This window comes from Lutra lutra, chromosome 4, assembly GCF_902655055.1.
Source record: "Lutra lutra chromosome 4, mLutLut1.2, whole genome shotgun sequence".
NCBI lineage: Eukaryota > Metazoa > Chordata > Mammalia > Carnivora > Mustelidae > Lutra > Lutra lutra.
Genome location: NC_062281.1, coordinates 125,322,256 through 125,334,399, shown reverse-complemented (window position 1 = coordinate 125,334,399; position 12,144 = coordinate 125,322,256). Strand labels below are relative to the sequence as shown.

The window sequence follows — 12,144 nt, the reverse complement described above, 5'->3', positions numbered from 1 at the left end:
TGCTTTTTGTAAGACAATACCCAAGTGTTTACAAGTCTCTCTATTAAAAGGCATGCATGTTAAGAAATAAATTTAAGTTTTTACTCTATGAGCTAATACATTGGGATATTACCACATCTTCCTGGCTTGGTGTCTGGTTGGGGAAGGACTACACAACCTCCGCTGATCCAATGTACGTCATTCTTGAGACTGTTTATAGGATGGAGCCAAAGGGGAAGAAATCTTCTTTCTTTGATGGTAGAAGGTCTGCTAGGATGAGATGAGAGACCAAAGCAACTAGAAGCCATGCTCCCCACGGCATGGAGAAAACTATCTGCAAAGAGAACCAGAAACACGGGTCAGAAATAGAGAGTATAAACCTGAAAAGTGTTCCTGATGCTGACTTCAGACACCTCCAGCCCCAGTTCCCTACACTTGGGTTTGGGTTACACCAGTCCATAAATTCTCCTTTTTGTGTGGGCAAGTTGGGATTTTGCCACTTGCAACCCAAAGTACCCCAACTTGTACACAGAATACCTTACACGTCCACAGTGTTCAATACATAGATATTGATTATCTGATTGCTTCAGTATTCCTGATTTTTCTGTACCTTTTGCATTTTTTGTGTGTCCTACAACTTCATTCTCAGTGAGGCTTGATCAAAGGTAAGGCTGCAATGTTCCAGTAATAACTGGGAGCCCCAGTTCCCCGAAGTTGGCCAAGGCCATTTAATATGTCTGTGTTTCAGTATCCTAATCTGGAAAATATGGCAAATAATAATAGCATCTAGTTATTTCACACCTACTTTAATCCAAGTACTGGCCTAATGCTTAATATGCATTATCCTAGTTCCCATGGCAACTTTGTGACATCTGCATAATGATCCTCATTTTATAGATGGGGAAGCTGAGATGCCATGAGCTTAAATGAACTGACCAAGGTCATACAGCTTGAGTGACAGAATTCTGACTCATATCCAGATTTGCCTGAGCCTGTGCTCTTTCCAGTGTCCTGTGATGCCCTACTTATTCAAAAAGCTTTTGTGTGTATAGTAAGATAATGCAGGTACAATTGCTCTAAAAATAAAAAGAGATCAAAAATCATTCTCCAGTTGACAATAAAAAATGTGGAAGTGGGCCCAAGTATTAAGGAGGAAGATTTAGGTTTAGAACATTCTGACTACCCCAATTATGGCATTGAAACAGTAACTGAAAAATAAATGATGGATCTCATATAAACAAAAAATTTTATGAAAAGAGAAAGTACAGCCAAGATTCTGTTCCATTTCTGAAGCTTCAATAAAATTCCAAAAGACATAAGTAAGTAAGCATTGCTAAGCTAGAGACCTTTCTAATTTTCTTCATTGAACCATCGATATGGAGGCCCTGGCATTTCCTCCGTGGCCCTGTTAACGAAGTTCCTTGTAAAATATGAACATTTTCACATACAGACCGGGATGGCGCTATCAGTGGCATTTAAAATGAACAAACCTATAGTCATGCTGTCTATGTACCATTGAAGTACATGCAAACCCTATTTTTGTAGAAGTTTACCTGGAAAAAGGTTAAGACCAAGCCTATGTGTTAAATGATGTTTCATAGCAAAACATTTGTGTTCCTCAAGCTATAACTATTTTTTTAAAATTTTAAAATATTTTTTTAAAGATTTTATTTATTTATTTGACAGACAGAGATCACAAGCAGGCAGAGAGGCAGGCAGAGAGAGAGGAGGAAGCAGGCTCCTTGCTGAGCAGAGAGCCCGATGCGGGGCTCGATCCCAGGACCCTGAGATCATGACCTGAGCCGAAAGCAGCGGCCTAACCCACTGAGCCACCCAGGCGCCCCTAAATTTTAAAAATATTTTTATTTATTTATCTGACAGAGAGATACAGCGAGAGGGGAAACACAAGCAGGGGGAGTGGGAGAGGGAGAAGCAGGCTTCCCACTGAGGAGGGAGCCCGATGCGGGACCAACCCCAGGACTCTGGGATCAGGACCTGAGCCACCCAGGTGCCCCTTAAAGCTTCTATTTTGGAGTAATTTTCAGTTTAGAACATTTTCAAAAAGCAACTAATTAATAAAAATATCAAAATGTACTAATACTCATTTAATCTGAAGCCAACTATTGAAATGTATTACTGTAAACAAAATGAAAAACCCAAAGCAGTGTAGAAGCCCAACAAAGTAGCAAGATAACTATTTTAAATTTGAAATAATTAATATTTTTAATTTAATTTTTAAATAATTAATATTAAATAAATAATAAATTTATTATTTTAAAATAATATCAGACATTGTTATAATTTTGAACAAATGTAGCACACCTCTTCAATAATGAAATTTAAATATTTTCTTTTTAAAACTCTAACATTCCAAGAACATTAGCTCATTAGGTAGATACTTTAAAAAAGTGGGTTTATACTTAGAACTGCATGATCATTGACTCTAACAACTGAGTTAAACACATGCCCCAAATGCCAAACCTGATGCTGTCTTCTGCAACATTGCTTTTGGAACTCAACATCTCTCCACTGTTGTTTTCAGAGACATCTTTTTAAAACGGGAAATTGATTGATGAAATCTTAGCCACGAATAAATGCTAATACATACAATAAATTAAAATGCTGTCATTTTATAGAAAGGCTTATTGGCTAACTGTGTTATTTCTCCTAGTAACTCAAAGTCTTGTGTTTAATTTACAGAATGAAATGCAGAAATCAGTTATTTAGCTCAGAGTATGACAAAAGTGCTTCTCAAAGTTACACTTTGGGAGGCAACCAGACTGAATTACTCACTGACTTAAAACATAGAGTGTCATAACCAAGAGTTTTTCCACTTCAAAATGTATCAAGCAATGTTCAAACTATGAGGAAGCATTTTTGTATTGTCTGGTCAGTGCTGTGTGCAAATTAATATCTGCATAACAATTCAGACTCACCCTTCCAGAAAGGATTTCATACATATAAAGAAATGCTAGTATTTATGGGATGGACGTTTACCAGAATTGCTCTTAAAGGCTACATAATAAAAGTGCATTAACGTTGTCCAAATTAATTAACCATAGATACTGAAATGGATTCAGCTAATGGATTCTGCCTCTCCAGAGAGTGCCTCTTTTAATCATAAAACAAAAGCGGAAAACATGTTTTTCCTCCCTTTTCTCATGACATGTAGCCATCTGACCAAGAGCGGGAGTGGGGGTGGGACTGACTGCTCGCACCGTCCCTGAGCCAGCAAGCGGGAGCGGTCATCTAGTGACCAGACACTCTGGCTTCTCCTCTCTAAGGGCAAACAGACTGGCTCAGCATCTGTCACGTCCTGCTCCCCTTTGAAACAGGAAACCAGTCTAGAGTTTCACGCTTACCTTCTGCCTTGCATTACCAAACCGGCAGGCTTGCCAGATCCTTGAAAATGACCATTATATATGAAGGTCATGAAGATTTTGAGGGATTGGTAAACAGAACGGGATTTATGTTTGGGACAGGGCATCAGCGATCTGGTGTCTATTGGAAGGCTGTAAGAGAGAGAGATGAAAGAAGCACATAAGAGTGGAAAACACACAAAGTCATGTGGCCCATCTCATGCCAGTGTGCGGAATCACATCCCCAAGCACAGCTGAACCACTAAGGGGTCTTGTAACGAGACTAGTAGTTACCCAAAGGCAAATAACGGGGAGCTTCAAAGGTCTAGGTTGTGAACTCACAAATGACAGTGGTTCAACTTGCTTTTCAATCAGACAAGCCCCCATTTTCCCCAATGTTTCCCACACCATGTCCTGCTTTGGCCCTCTTACTGCTCATTAGCAGTTCCAGCAGAGAGCAGGCCGGGGAAAGGAGAAGAGACATAAGTCAGAGCAAATGATCTAGAGTCTTCTAAACATGTTAAGGTAAATTTTCTCAATTACTAAGAGCAACAACGGTCCTTTTGTGGTTGTTTTTGTTTTTGCTGCTGTCTATCTGTCTATGTAAGGTATGATCAGTTTCCGGATCTCCTCTCTCAAGGAATTTATGGTCTGGTTTGGGAAGGCAAAATGAAGACACATGACATAGTGAGAAAGCCATGCTCTAAAGCCGCCCCAAGAGAACTCAAGTAAAGTCATGATTTCAAAAGAAGGAAGATCTTTGTGTGCTGAAGCTGGTGATAATATACACAGATTGAAAGTATAAACCGAAGTAAATAATTAGTGCAGAGAAGTGAGAATCAATGTCTGCGCAGATGCAATTGTTGAAAATTCCCTGAACAGGCTTGGGTGACAGCCCCATAGAGAGGACTTGCAGGCATCCTGTTTGGTTTGTGTGGGACAGGTCTCCTCAGAGCTCAGCACCAGGCTTTCTGTGGTGATCGGCCAAAGTGAGGGGACTGGTTGGCATGTAGGATGGGTTGGCATTCCTGGAGGAAAAATATTCAGTATCTTTCCATATCATTCATTAAGGTCTGTGTGACAGTGGCATGAGCAACTCGCTGTGGGGAGGTCTCCATCAGATAAACAGGGCTGCAAAATTCATAGCCAAAGAATGTGGACTGGAGAGGCACTCCCAGCTCCAGCTGCTACCTGAACACCCAGGACTGGCTGGGAACCAAGGAGACATGCTGAAACCAGGAGCCTCAGCGACGAATGGCAATGTTACAGCCTCTTAATACTGAAATGAAAAGTAATTGCTCCTGGCTTAAAGAATTAAGGAAAAACAAGATCAGCCTTGGCTGAACGACATTTTTTTCCCCAAAAACAACCATGCTGTAGACCAGGTTCTAAAACCTGCCTGGTATTTAAAAATGTGAAGAAATGGATGTTTTCTGTCAATATTATTTAAATCCATCTAGAAGTACTGATATATAAGAACACTTGAATGCAAATACATTTTGATTAACATGATTAAATCAAATGTGTCTACTTTCAGCTCTAAGGGATGACATCTAAAATTAACTTACCTAAATATAATTTTAGAAAGTCAGTCTTCAAAATAGCTGCTTCTTTCTTTCCTTCTTTTTTCTTTTTTGAAGGATTTTCTACTGAAAAGTCTCAGCAGAATCTACCAGGGCTCCTTTTTGTACAGCTGAAGCTGCAAATGGAGAAATATGGAAGGAGGGGGAGGGAAAGACATTTCAATACTTGTAATACATTCCCGCGATGAAATTGTCTTCTCTATAGAAAAAAGAATTCATAAAAATTCATAAAGGAACTGCTGCAAGTCTAAATTATTGTTAGAAGGATCTAAAGATGACTTTAACTCACGACTGAGTAAGTAATATTCTTATTTTTTACTTGTTTACCTCTCAAGGGGCTACAAAATGACAAATGTCAGATTTTCTGTATATAGAATTTTCATTTCCTTGAGAGCATGAAGGCAACGAGAAAAAGTAAAAACACAGCAAGTGTGAGAACAAATGAATTTTGCCTTTCAAGTTTCAATTTCTAAATATATGTATTAATTTAAAACATTTGTGGCAGACTCACAATGATATAGAGAAAACTAATTAAAATATTTCTTGCTTCCTAGAGCCATATAAAATTGCCTACATAAAAAGCCATTTCACATGGTTTCACCTAATATCATAAGCCCTCGCAGGAGGATCATCAACCAATAATAACCAGTAAGGAAGAAAACCCAGTTTGTCTCCCTGAAATCATTCTATGCAAATACTAATATTAAAAACCGAATATGACATATGCTATCTTCCTGCCAGTGTTAACATTGAGGACATCCCTCACAGAAAAACCACGGCTGCTCACAGTCATTATTCACAGCATGAATTTCTGCCTCATTAATTCAAAACAAAACAAAACAAAATAATCCTTATACCAGATGTTTTTTTTGGATACCACCGGTTTTTAAATTTCATTTAACCTGCATCACAACACTGACAACTATGTCCACTTTCACGTGAGCTCTAGCCGGTGGATAGCTGCAAGGCCAGCCACACACCCAATAACTTGACACACCGTCCTCACAAACATGAGAGCATTTTTTAAAATGAAAGGTATCACACAGCTCATGAGGTAAAACAGCCGTGAACAACACAGAGAATGCAAAGAATATCCACAGTCGATGAATTGTGCTCTCTATGAGAATATGGCACACAGCCAGTGACCCTGAAAACCACAATATTTCCAGAGATGAAGGACTATGGTACTTAGGAACACTTTGGATAAAAAAAAATATATATATATTTTTTTAAAAGGCAGTCCTTTTTATATCAGTACTCTGTCATTCTATGCCAGGAAAGGGTACCAAGTATGAAGATGGCCCCAATTTGCTTTTTATGCTCAGCGTGATTCAGATATGAGCAGGGTTTCTAGCCCCATCATAAGGAAACCTCCGACAAGCTTTCTATTCTTACAAAACATGAGAATGCCCAAAGAAAATATGAATTTAAAGTCCAATGCAAACATATATTTTAACGGGGATACATAGTCGTTGTAAATGTTGAGGGGATTAGGAAGTGTATGGAATGTTGTTCACAGCAGTTTTAACCCCGATATGTCACCAGTAGATTCAAGGCAGTTTCGGTTTTCTATGTAAAAAAATTAAAATTACGAAAGTGTAATCTCTCATGTCAAATATTATTAAATCATCAATGACACGTTTTCTTTAAACCCCCTTTCCGATACCAGACGACCTTGGGAGGAAGCAAAGGTCTTTCTTTGCCTAGAGATTTCAATTACAGACTCACTTTTTAGTATTTGCATTTTGCTTTCTGGAATTACTGACAATTCAAATATAATTTTAACATCCCCCTGGGTGAACTAAGCTCCCCAAGTGCCTGACAACTTGCTTTCTGAAAAGAAATCTATCTCTTCAAATTATACCTCATAAGATGTGAAGCTTAATGAGATTTTAAAATACAGACTTAATGCGGGTTTATCCTCCTCATGCCCTGGCTAGTATTCATCCTCCCCTTGAAACATCCTGCTCTCCGGATTTCCTAGTGTGAGTTTTGAAGAAATTCCGAGGAATAGCCACTAGGACAGCAAAGGTGACTTTCCTGAAGGATTGCATCACCCAACCCAGCAGGTAGGAGCTGAAAAGAGCTCCACATACTTCCCAGGTGATTCATGTGATACACGCTAAATCTGAGATGCAATGGGGAGATATCCCTTGTGAGGTGTTTGGCAGTGATAAAAGGAAACGTTTATTGGATGCTTACCAAAAAGAGAAAAATATCAAGTATTAGAATTCTACTTGGCCCATGATCTAACCAAGGTAAGAGATTAAAGGCACGTATTTAAGGTCCTAGAAATGGACCAGGCCTCAGATTTCCTGATTCCCAGAAAACTGCAATGTTTCCTGAGAACTTAGCTCTATAATTAAGGGTGACACTCATTCAATAACAAGCAAGGAAAAACAAATTTCTATTGATCCACATATCTACCATTTCCAGTACTCTTCATTTTTCATGTTGATCTGAGTTTCCATCTGGTATCACTTCCTTCACCCTGAAGACTTTTTTTTTTAAGATTTTATTTATTTATTTTGACAGACAGAGATCACAAGTAAGCAGAGAGGCAGGCAGAGAGCGGGCGGGGGGGGGGGGGGAGCAGGCTCCCTGCTGAGCAGAGAGCCCAACGTGGGTCTCGATCCTAGGACCCTGAGATCATGACCTGAGCTGAAGGCAGAGGCTTTAACCCACTGAGCCACCCAGACACCCCTTAAAGTCTTTTTTTTATTATTTTTTATTTTATTTTTTATTTTTTGTTTTTTTATAAACATATAATGTATTTGTATTACCCCTTAAAGTCTTAATGTCTTCAAGTACATGTCTACTGTTGACAAATTCTCTCAGCTTTTGTTTATTTGGCAATGTTTTTCTTTTTCATTCTTTCTGTCTTTCTTCCTCTCTCCCTTCTTTCCTTGCTCTCATTATTCTTATTCCCTTCATCTTTGAAGGATCCTTTCACTGGGTTTCTAATTCCAGGTTAACAGGTTTTCTTTCTTTCCACACTTTAAAGATGTCATTGCATTGTCTTTTGGCTTGTGGAGAAGTCAATTGATAGCTTCCCTAAGGTCTTGTGCAGAATGAGTTTTTTTCCCTCTGGCTACTAGTAAGATGTTTCTCTTGGGTCCCTGGTTTTCAGATATTTGACTACGATGCTCCTAAAAGTGGTTTTTGTCCTTATCTTGCTTATAGTTTGCTGAGCTTATAAAACTCATGGGTTAATATTTTTCATCAAATTTAGATTTTTTTCCAGCTATTTTTCCTGAAATACATATATATATGTATATGTACATATACATATATATATATATTTATCCTAGTCATGGTCTCCTCTTCTTCTGGGACTCCAGTTCTCAAATGTCAGGCCACCTCATACTACCCTCCAAGTCAATGAGAATTCATTTTTTTCTAGCCTTTTTTCTCTATGTATGCTTCAGTTTGCATAGTTTCCATGAGCCTTTGTGTCACTAGTTCTTTTCTTCTGTAGAATGCAATTTACTGTTAAGCCCATCTAGTGATCTTTATTTTTCATTTCAGATATTTTATTTTTCAGTTCTAGACTTTCTAGTTGAGTTCCTTTCATTGTTTCCAGTTCTTGACTAAGAACTTTCCTTTTCTCATCTGAATCCTTATTTTCTTGTAAATCTTCAAACACATTTGTAAGAACTGTGTTAAAGTTCTTGCTTGTTAATTCCAACATCTCTGTCATCTCTGGATATGTGTAATCCCTGAAGATAATACTGAAAGATAAATAAGACCTAAGTAACAGCAAAACCACTACTTCTGTCTGAGGTCACACATGCCCAACTGCGGGAATTCCGAATCCCTTCCTGTCACCTGAGAGAGAGTGAGGAGTCAAATGCCCTCTTCACTGCCACTTGCTTGTCCCTGCACTTGTTCGCTGCCTCCTTCTAGATCCCTCATGGCTTAGTCCCAGGGGGAGGCGGTTTTTCACATCAGGACCTCTCTGAGATGTTGTTCTCTGGGTACCACCACTGCTCCTACCACCCCCACTGCCATCTCATCTTCAGTGCTGCAGCTGCTGGCCCAGGGCTGCTCCTGGCCAAGCGGCTTTCCATCACTGCTCAGGCTAGCATGAAAGAGCCTGTCTTGCTGCTTCTCCTCTGCGTGTTCCAAATGATGGTCCTGCCTCTCCTGCTTCCTCCTGCCTCTCTCTGCCGAGCTCTGGGGAAGCCCGGGAGGAGCTGGCTCCTGCCTGCCCTTGTTCCCTGAGCTCTGGTCTGTTTCTCCTCCAGCCAGATTTTCTCCACATCTGCAGCTACTGGTCAGAGGATGGATTTCCCCCTGGTGGTGGCTCTTGTTGAACAAAGATTTGCTAAATTGCTAAGCATTTGCTAAGAACTTGTTATGTGTATAGAATTCTATTGCTTATCAAGAGAAGTGAAAAGAACTAAACAAACACACAAATTAATAATTTAAAGCCAAATACTGTATTTTGATGAGAGTCTTCTGTTTTAAAAAGTGGAAATCCACTGAACACTATAGATGTTCTTTAGTCTGTAAGTTTCATCAATTGATTTGACAAATATATACTGAGAACATGAATGTACCAGGTTCTAGTCCCAGTACTAAGAATATAAGATAGACAAGTTGCCTGATCTCACAGAGTTTAGAATAAACAAATAATACCAGTTAATAGTAGGTACAATATCAGATAGTGCTAAGTAATCTGGAGAAAATAAAGCAGGATAATGGGATAGAAACTAATGAGAGGAAAAATATTGTATAGGGAGTTGAAGGACGGCCTCTGAGAAAGTGACATCTGGGTTGAATGACATAAAGATCTAGGGAAAAAAGACAGCCAGGTAGGGGACAGCAAATTTATAGGAATGTAATGACCTATGTAGCGAATGACAGGATATGAGTTTAGACAGACTAAACAGCCCAGGTCAGGTAGTGCTTTCAAAGCTATGGTTAGGAGTTTGGATTTTATTCCAAATAAAGTGGGAAAGACTAAGAAATTTCAACAGGGAATGACATTCTGTGATCACATTGTGAAAATATCAATTTGGTGCTGTGTAGGGACTGATTGGAAGGTTACAGGAGTAGAAAACCCAAGAAACACTAGAAGTTATTGTAACCTAAGTAAAAAATGATAGTTCTATAATTCCATGAAATAAATTTGTACTCTATTAGATAGTGCTCTCAGCTGATAGCCCATCATGCAAGATATGGGATCTACTATGTGACAAAAGTAGATGACAAAGTCAATGGCCTTGAAGACCTTTCTATAATTTAATGGAGCTGACAGGTACAATTAAAGAGAACAAAGGATGATACCTTGTTGGGGCAATAAAAAATTGGCAGAGGTTAGCAGACTCTTAACAACAGTCTCTGGCTAGAGTAAAACCTCTGGGTCATCCTACCCTAAATCCCCACAGTGTCACAGAAGAACCAAAGAAACCACCATCCAAACCTCGAATCATACTTACACGACCAAGCAAATTATAAGCAAATATAACCATAACTGTCAACATTTACTGAGTGCTTAGAATGTTCCAGGCACAGTGCTAATGTCTACATGAATCATTTGATTCCACCAGAATAGGACTATAATAGTGATTAGAATCCCCATTTGCTGGATTTAAAAAACATGGCTGTTGGACACGGTAACTTGCCTAATGTTACAACAGAGCTACAAGAATTAGAGCCCTGCCTAAAATCCTAATCAGTCTGACCCCAAATCAAGCTTATAAAAATGAGGCCACTGTTTCCCAAAGTTGCCTGATATTAGGAACTAGCTGTGGCTGTTGTTAGAGATACAAATACCTATACCCATCCCCCAATTCATGCCAGTCCACCAAATCAGAATCTCCAGGAAGGAGTCTGGGAAGCTGTCATTTTTAACAATGGCCTTCAAATGACTCTTATTATTTTATTCTTCTTATTATAATTATTCTAATTATATAGCCTACACTGGAATAGCCCATACCAACATAAAGAATAAATGGACTACATAAAATAAAGGAAGAATCAAAACCAGTGGCATGTATCAGAGACTCCTTGGGAGAAGTAAGTTTTCGGCGAGATTTTGAAAGGAATGCTAAATAAAAGAAAGGAAGCATTGCAAGGAAGAAGGGCGTAAGACAGACAAAAAGGAGAGAATTGGGTGTGTAGTGCACTGATAAGAACTGATGTCCCAAGAAGAGGGGGTGACTTGATTCAGCACACACCTTGTCACGCATTTCTGTTTTCGAGAATTCAAGCAGGCTTAGAGTATCTGTAGGTTACCAAAGCTGCCTAGATCATCGGCCTGATCTTGGCCAATGTTGCCCTAGAAAGGCAATCCTTGAAACAAAACCCTATTATCATTCTGCTGGGTTAAATGATCAGAAAGAATCCTGTTTTTCAGAATTATTTTTTAAAAACTAAGCATACTTACTTGACTTCCTACAATAGACAAATGATCCCAGAAGACAACCTTATTTGGAATATAATAATAATTCTTCTCTTATTGATTCACAGGTTTGTTTGTTTCTTTTTAAAGACTTCATTTATTTGACAGAGAGAGAGCAGAAGCTGAGGGGAGGGGCAGAGGGAGAGGGACAAGCGGACTCTCCACTGAGCAGGAAGTCCGATAAGAGACTTGATCCCAGGAGCCTGGGTTCATAACCTGAGCTGAGGGCAGATGCTTGACTGACTGAGCCAGCCAGGCGTACCGATTCAGAGACAGTAAGTACAATTGCAGCTAGGTGCCATAGACAAGATGTCCTAAATTCTTCTACAGCATTACTTTTAACAGGCTGCAACTCAATCAACGGATGCTCATCAAATGCTGAAGTACACTGGACTCCATGAGCAGCAATGGGGAGAACAATAAGTAAAATGTGGCTCTTAATCACAAGAGTTGAGAGTCTAGCGGGAGAAGACAGATGACCAAATATGTAATTCCATTACAAGGCCTACAAGGGAGGTTTGTACAAATGGTCAGGCACTCCACAGAAGGAGCACTGGTGCTGACGGGGGTGGGGGGTGGTGGTGAGGGAAGGTGAAGGGCCTTGCTTGCTGGGTTTTGGAGGATTCACAGGATTTCGAAAGAAAAGGATGGAGAAAGTTTTGGAATACTGGAAGAATGACACAGAGGTCAGTATGAAAAGGTAAGCATGCAGTCATGGAGGAGTTATACACTGCAACCCACAATTTTTTTTTTTAAGTCTGCAGAGTATTTTCTTTTTTTTTAATTACTTGTCAGTATTTAAAATGGTGAGCAT

At 39.3% G+C, this 12,144-nt stretch overlaps 1 long non-coding RNA gene across 9 annotated transcripts in view; it reads right to left on the bottom strand.

The window, feature by feature from the left end:
- Window positions 1-12,144, bottom strand: part of LOC125097041 (uncharacterized) — a 128,659-nt gene that overhangs the window by 20,176 nt on the left and 96,339 nt on the right. For 5 of the 9 annotated variants that reach the window (XR_007126473.1, XR_007126471.1, XR_007126466.1 and 2 more), the window contains 3 exons: window positions 4,907-5,037; window positions 3,342-3,491; window positions 60-313 (listed from right to left, as the gene is read on the bottom strand). This is a non-coding gene — a long non-coding RNA (uncharacterized LOC125097041). Of the gene's footprint in view, window positions 1-59; window positions 314-3,341; window positions 3,492-4,906; window positions 5,038-12,144 lie in introns of those variants that run through there. The other 4 variants (XR_007126468.1, XR_007126467.1, XR_007126472.1 and 1 more) reach the window with 2 other exon arrangements.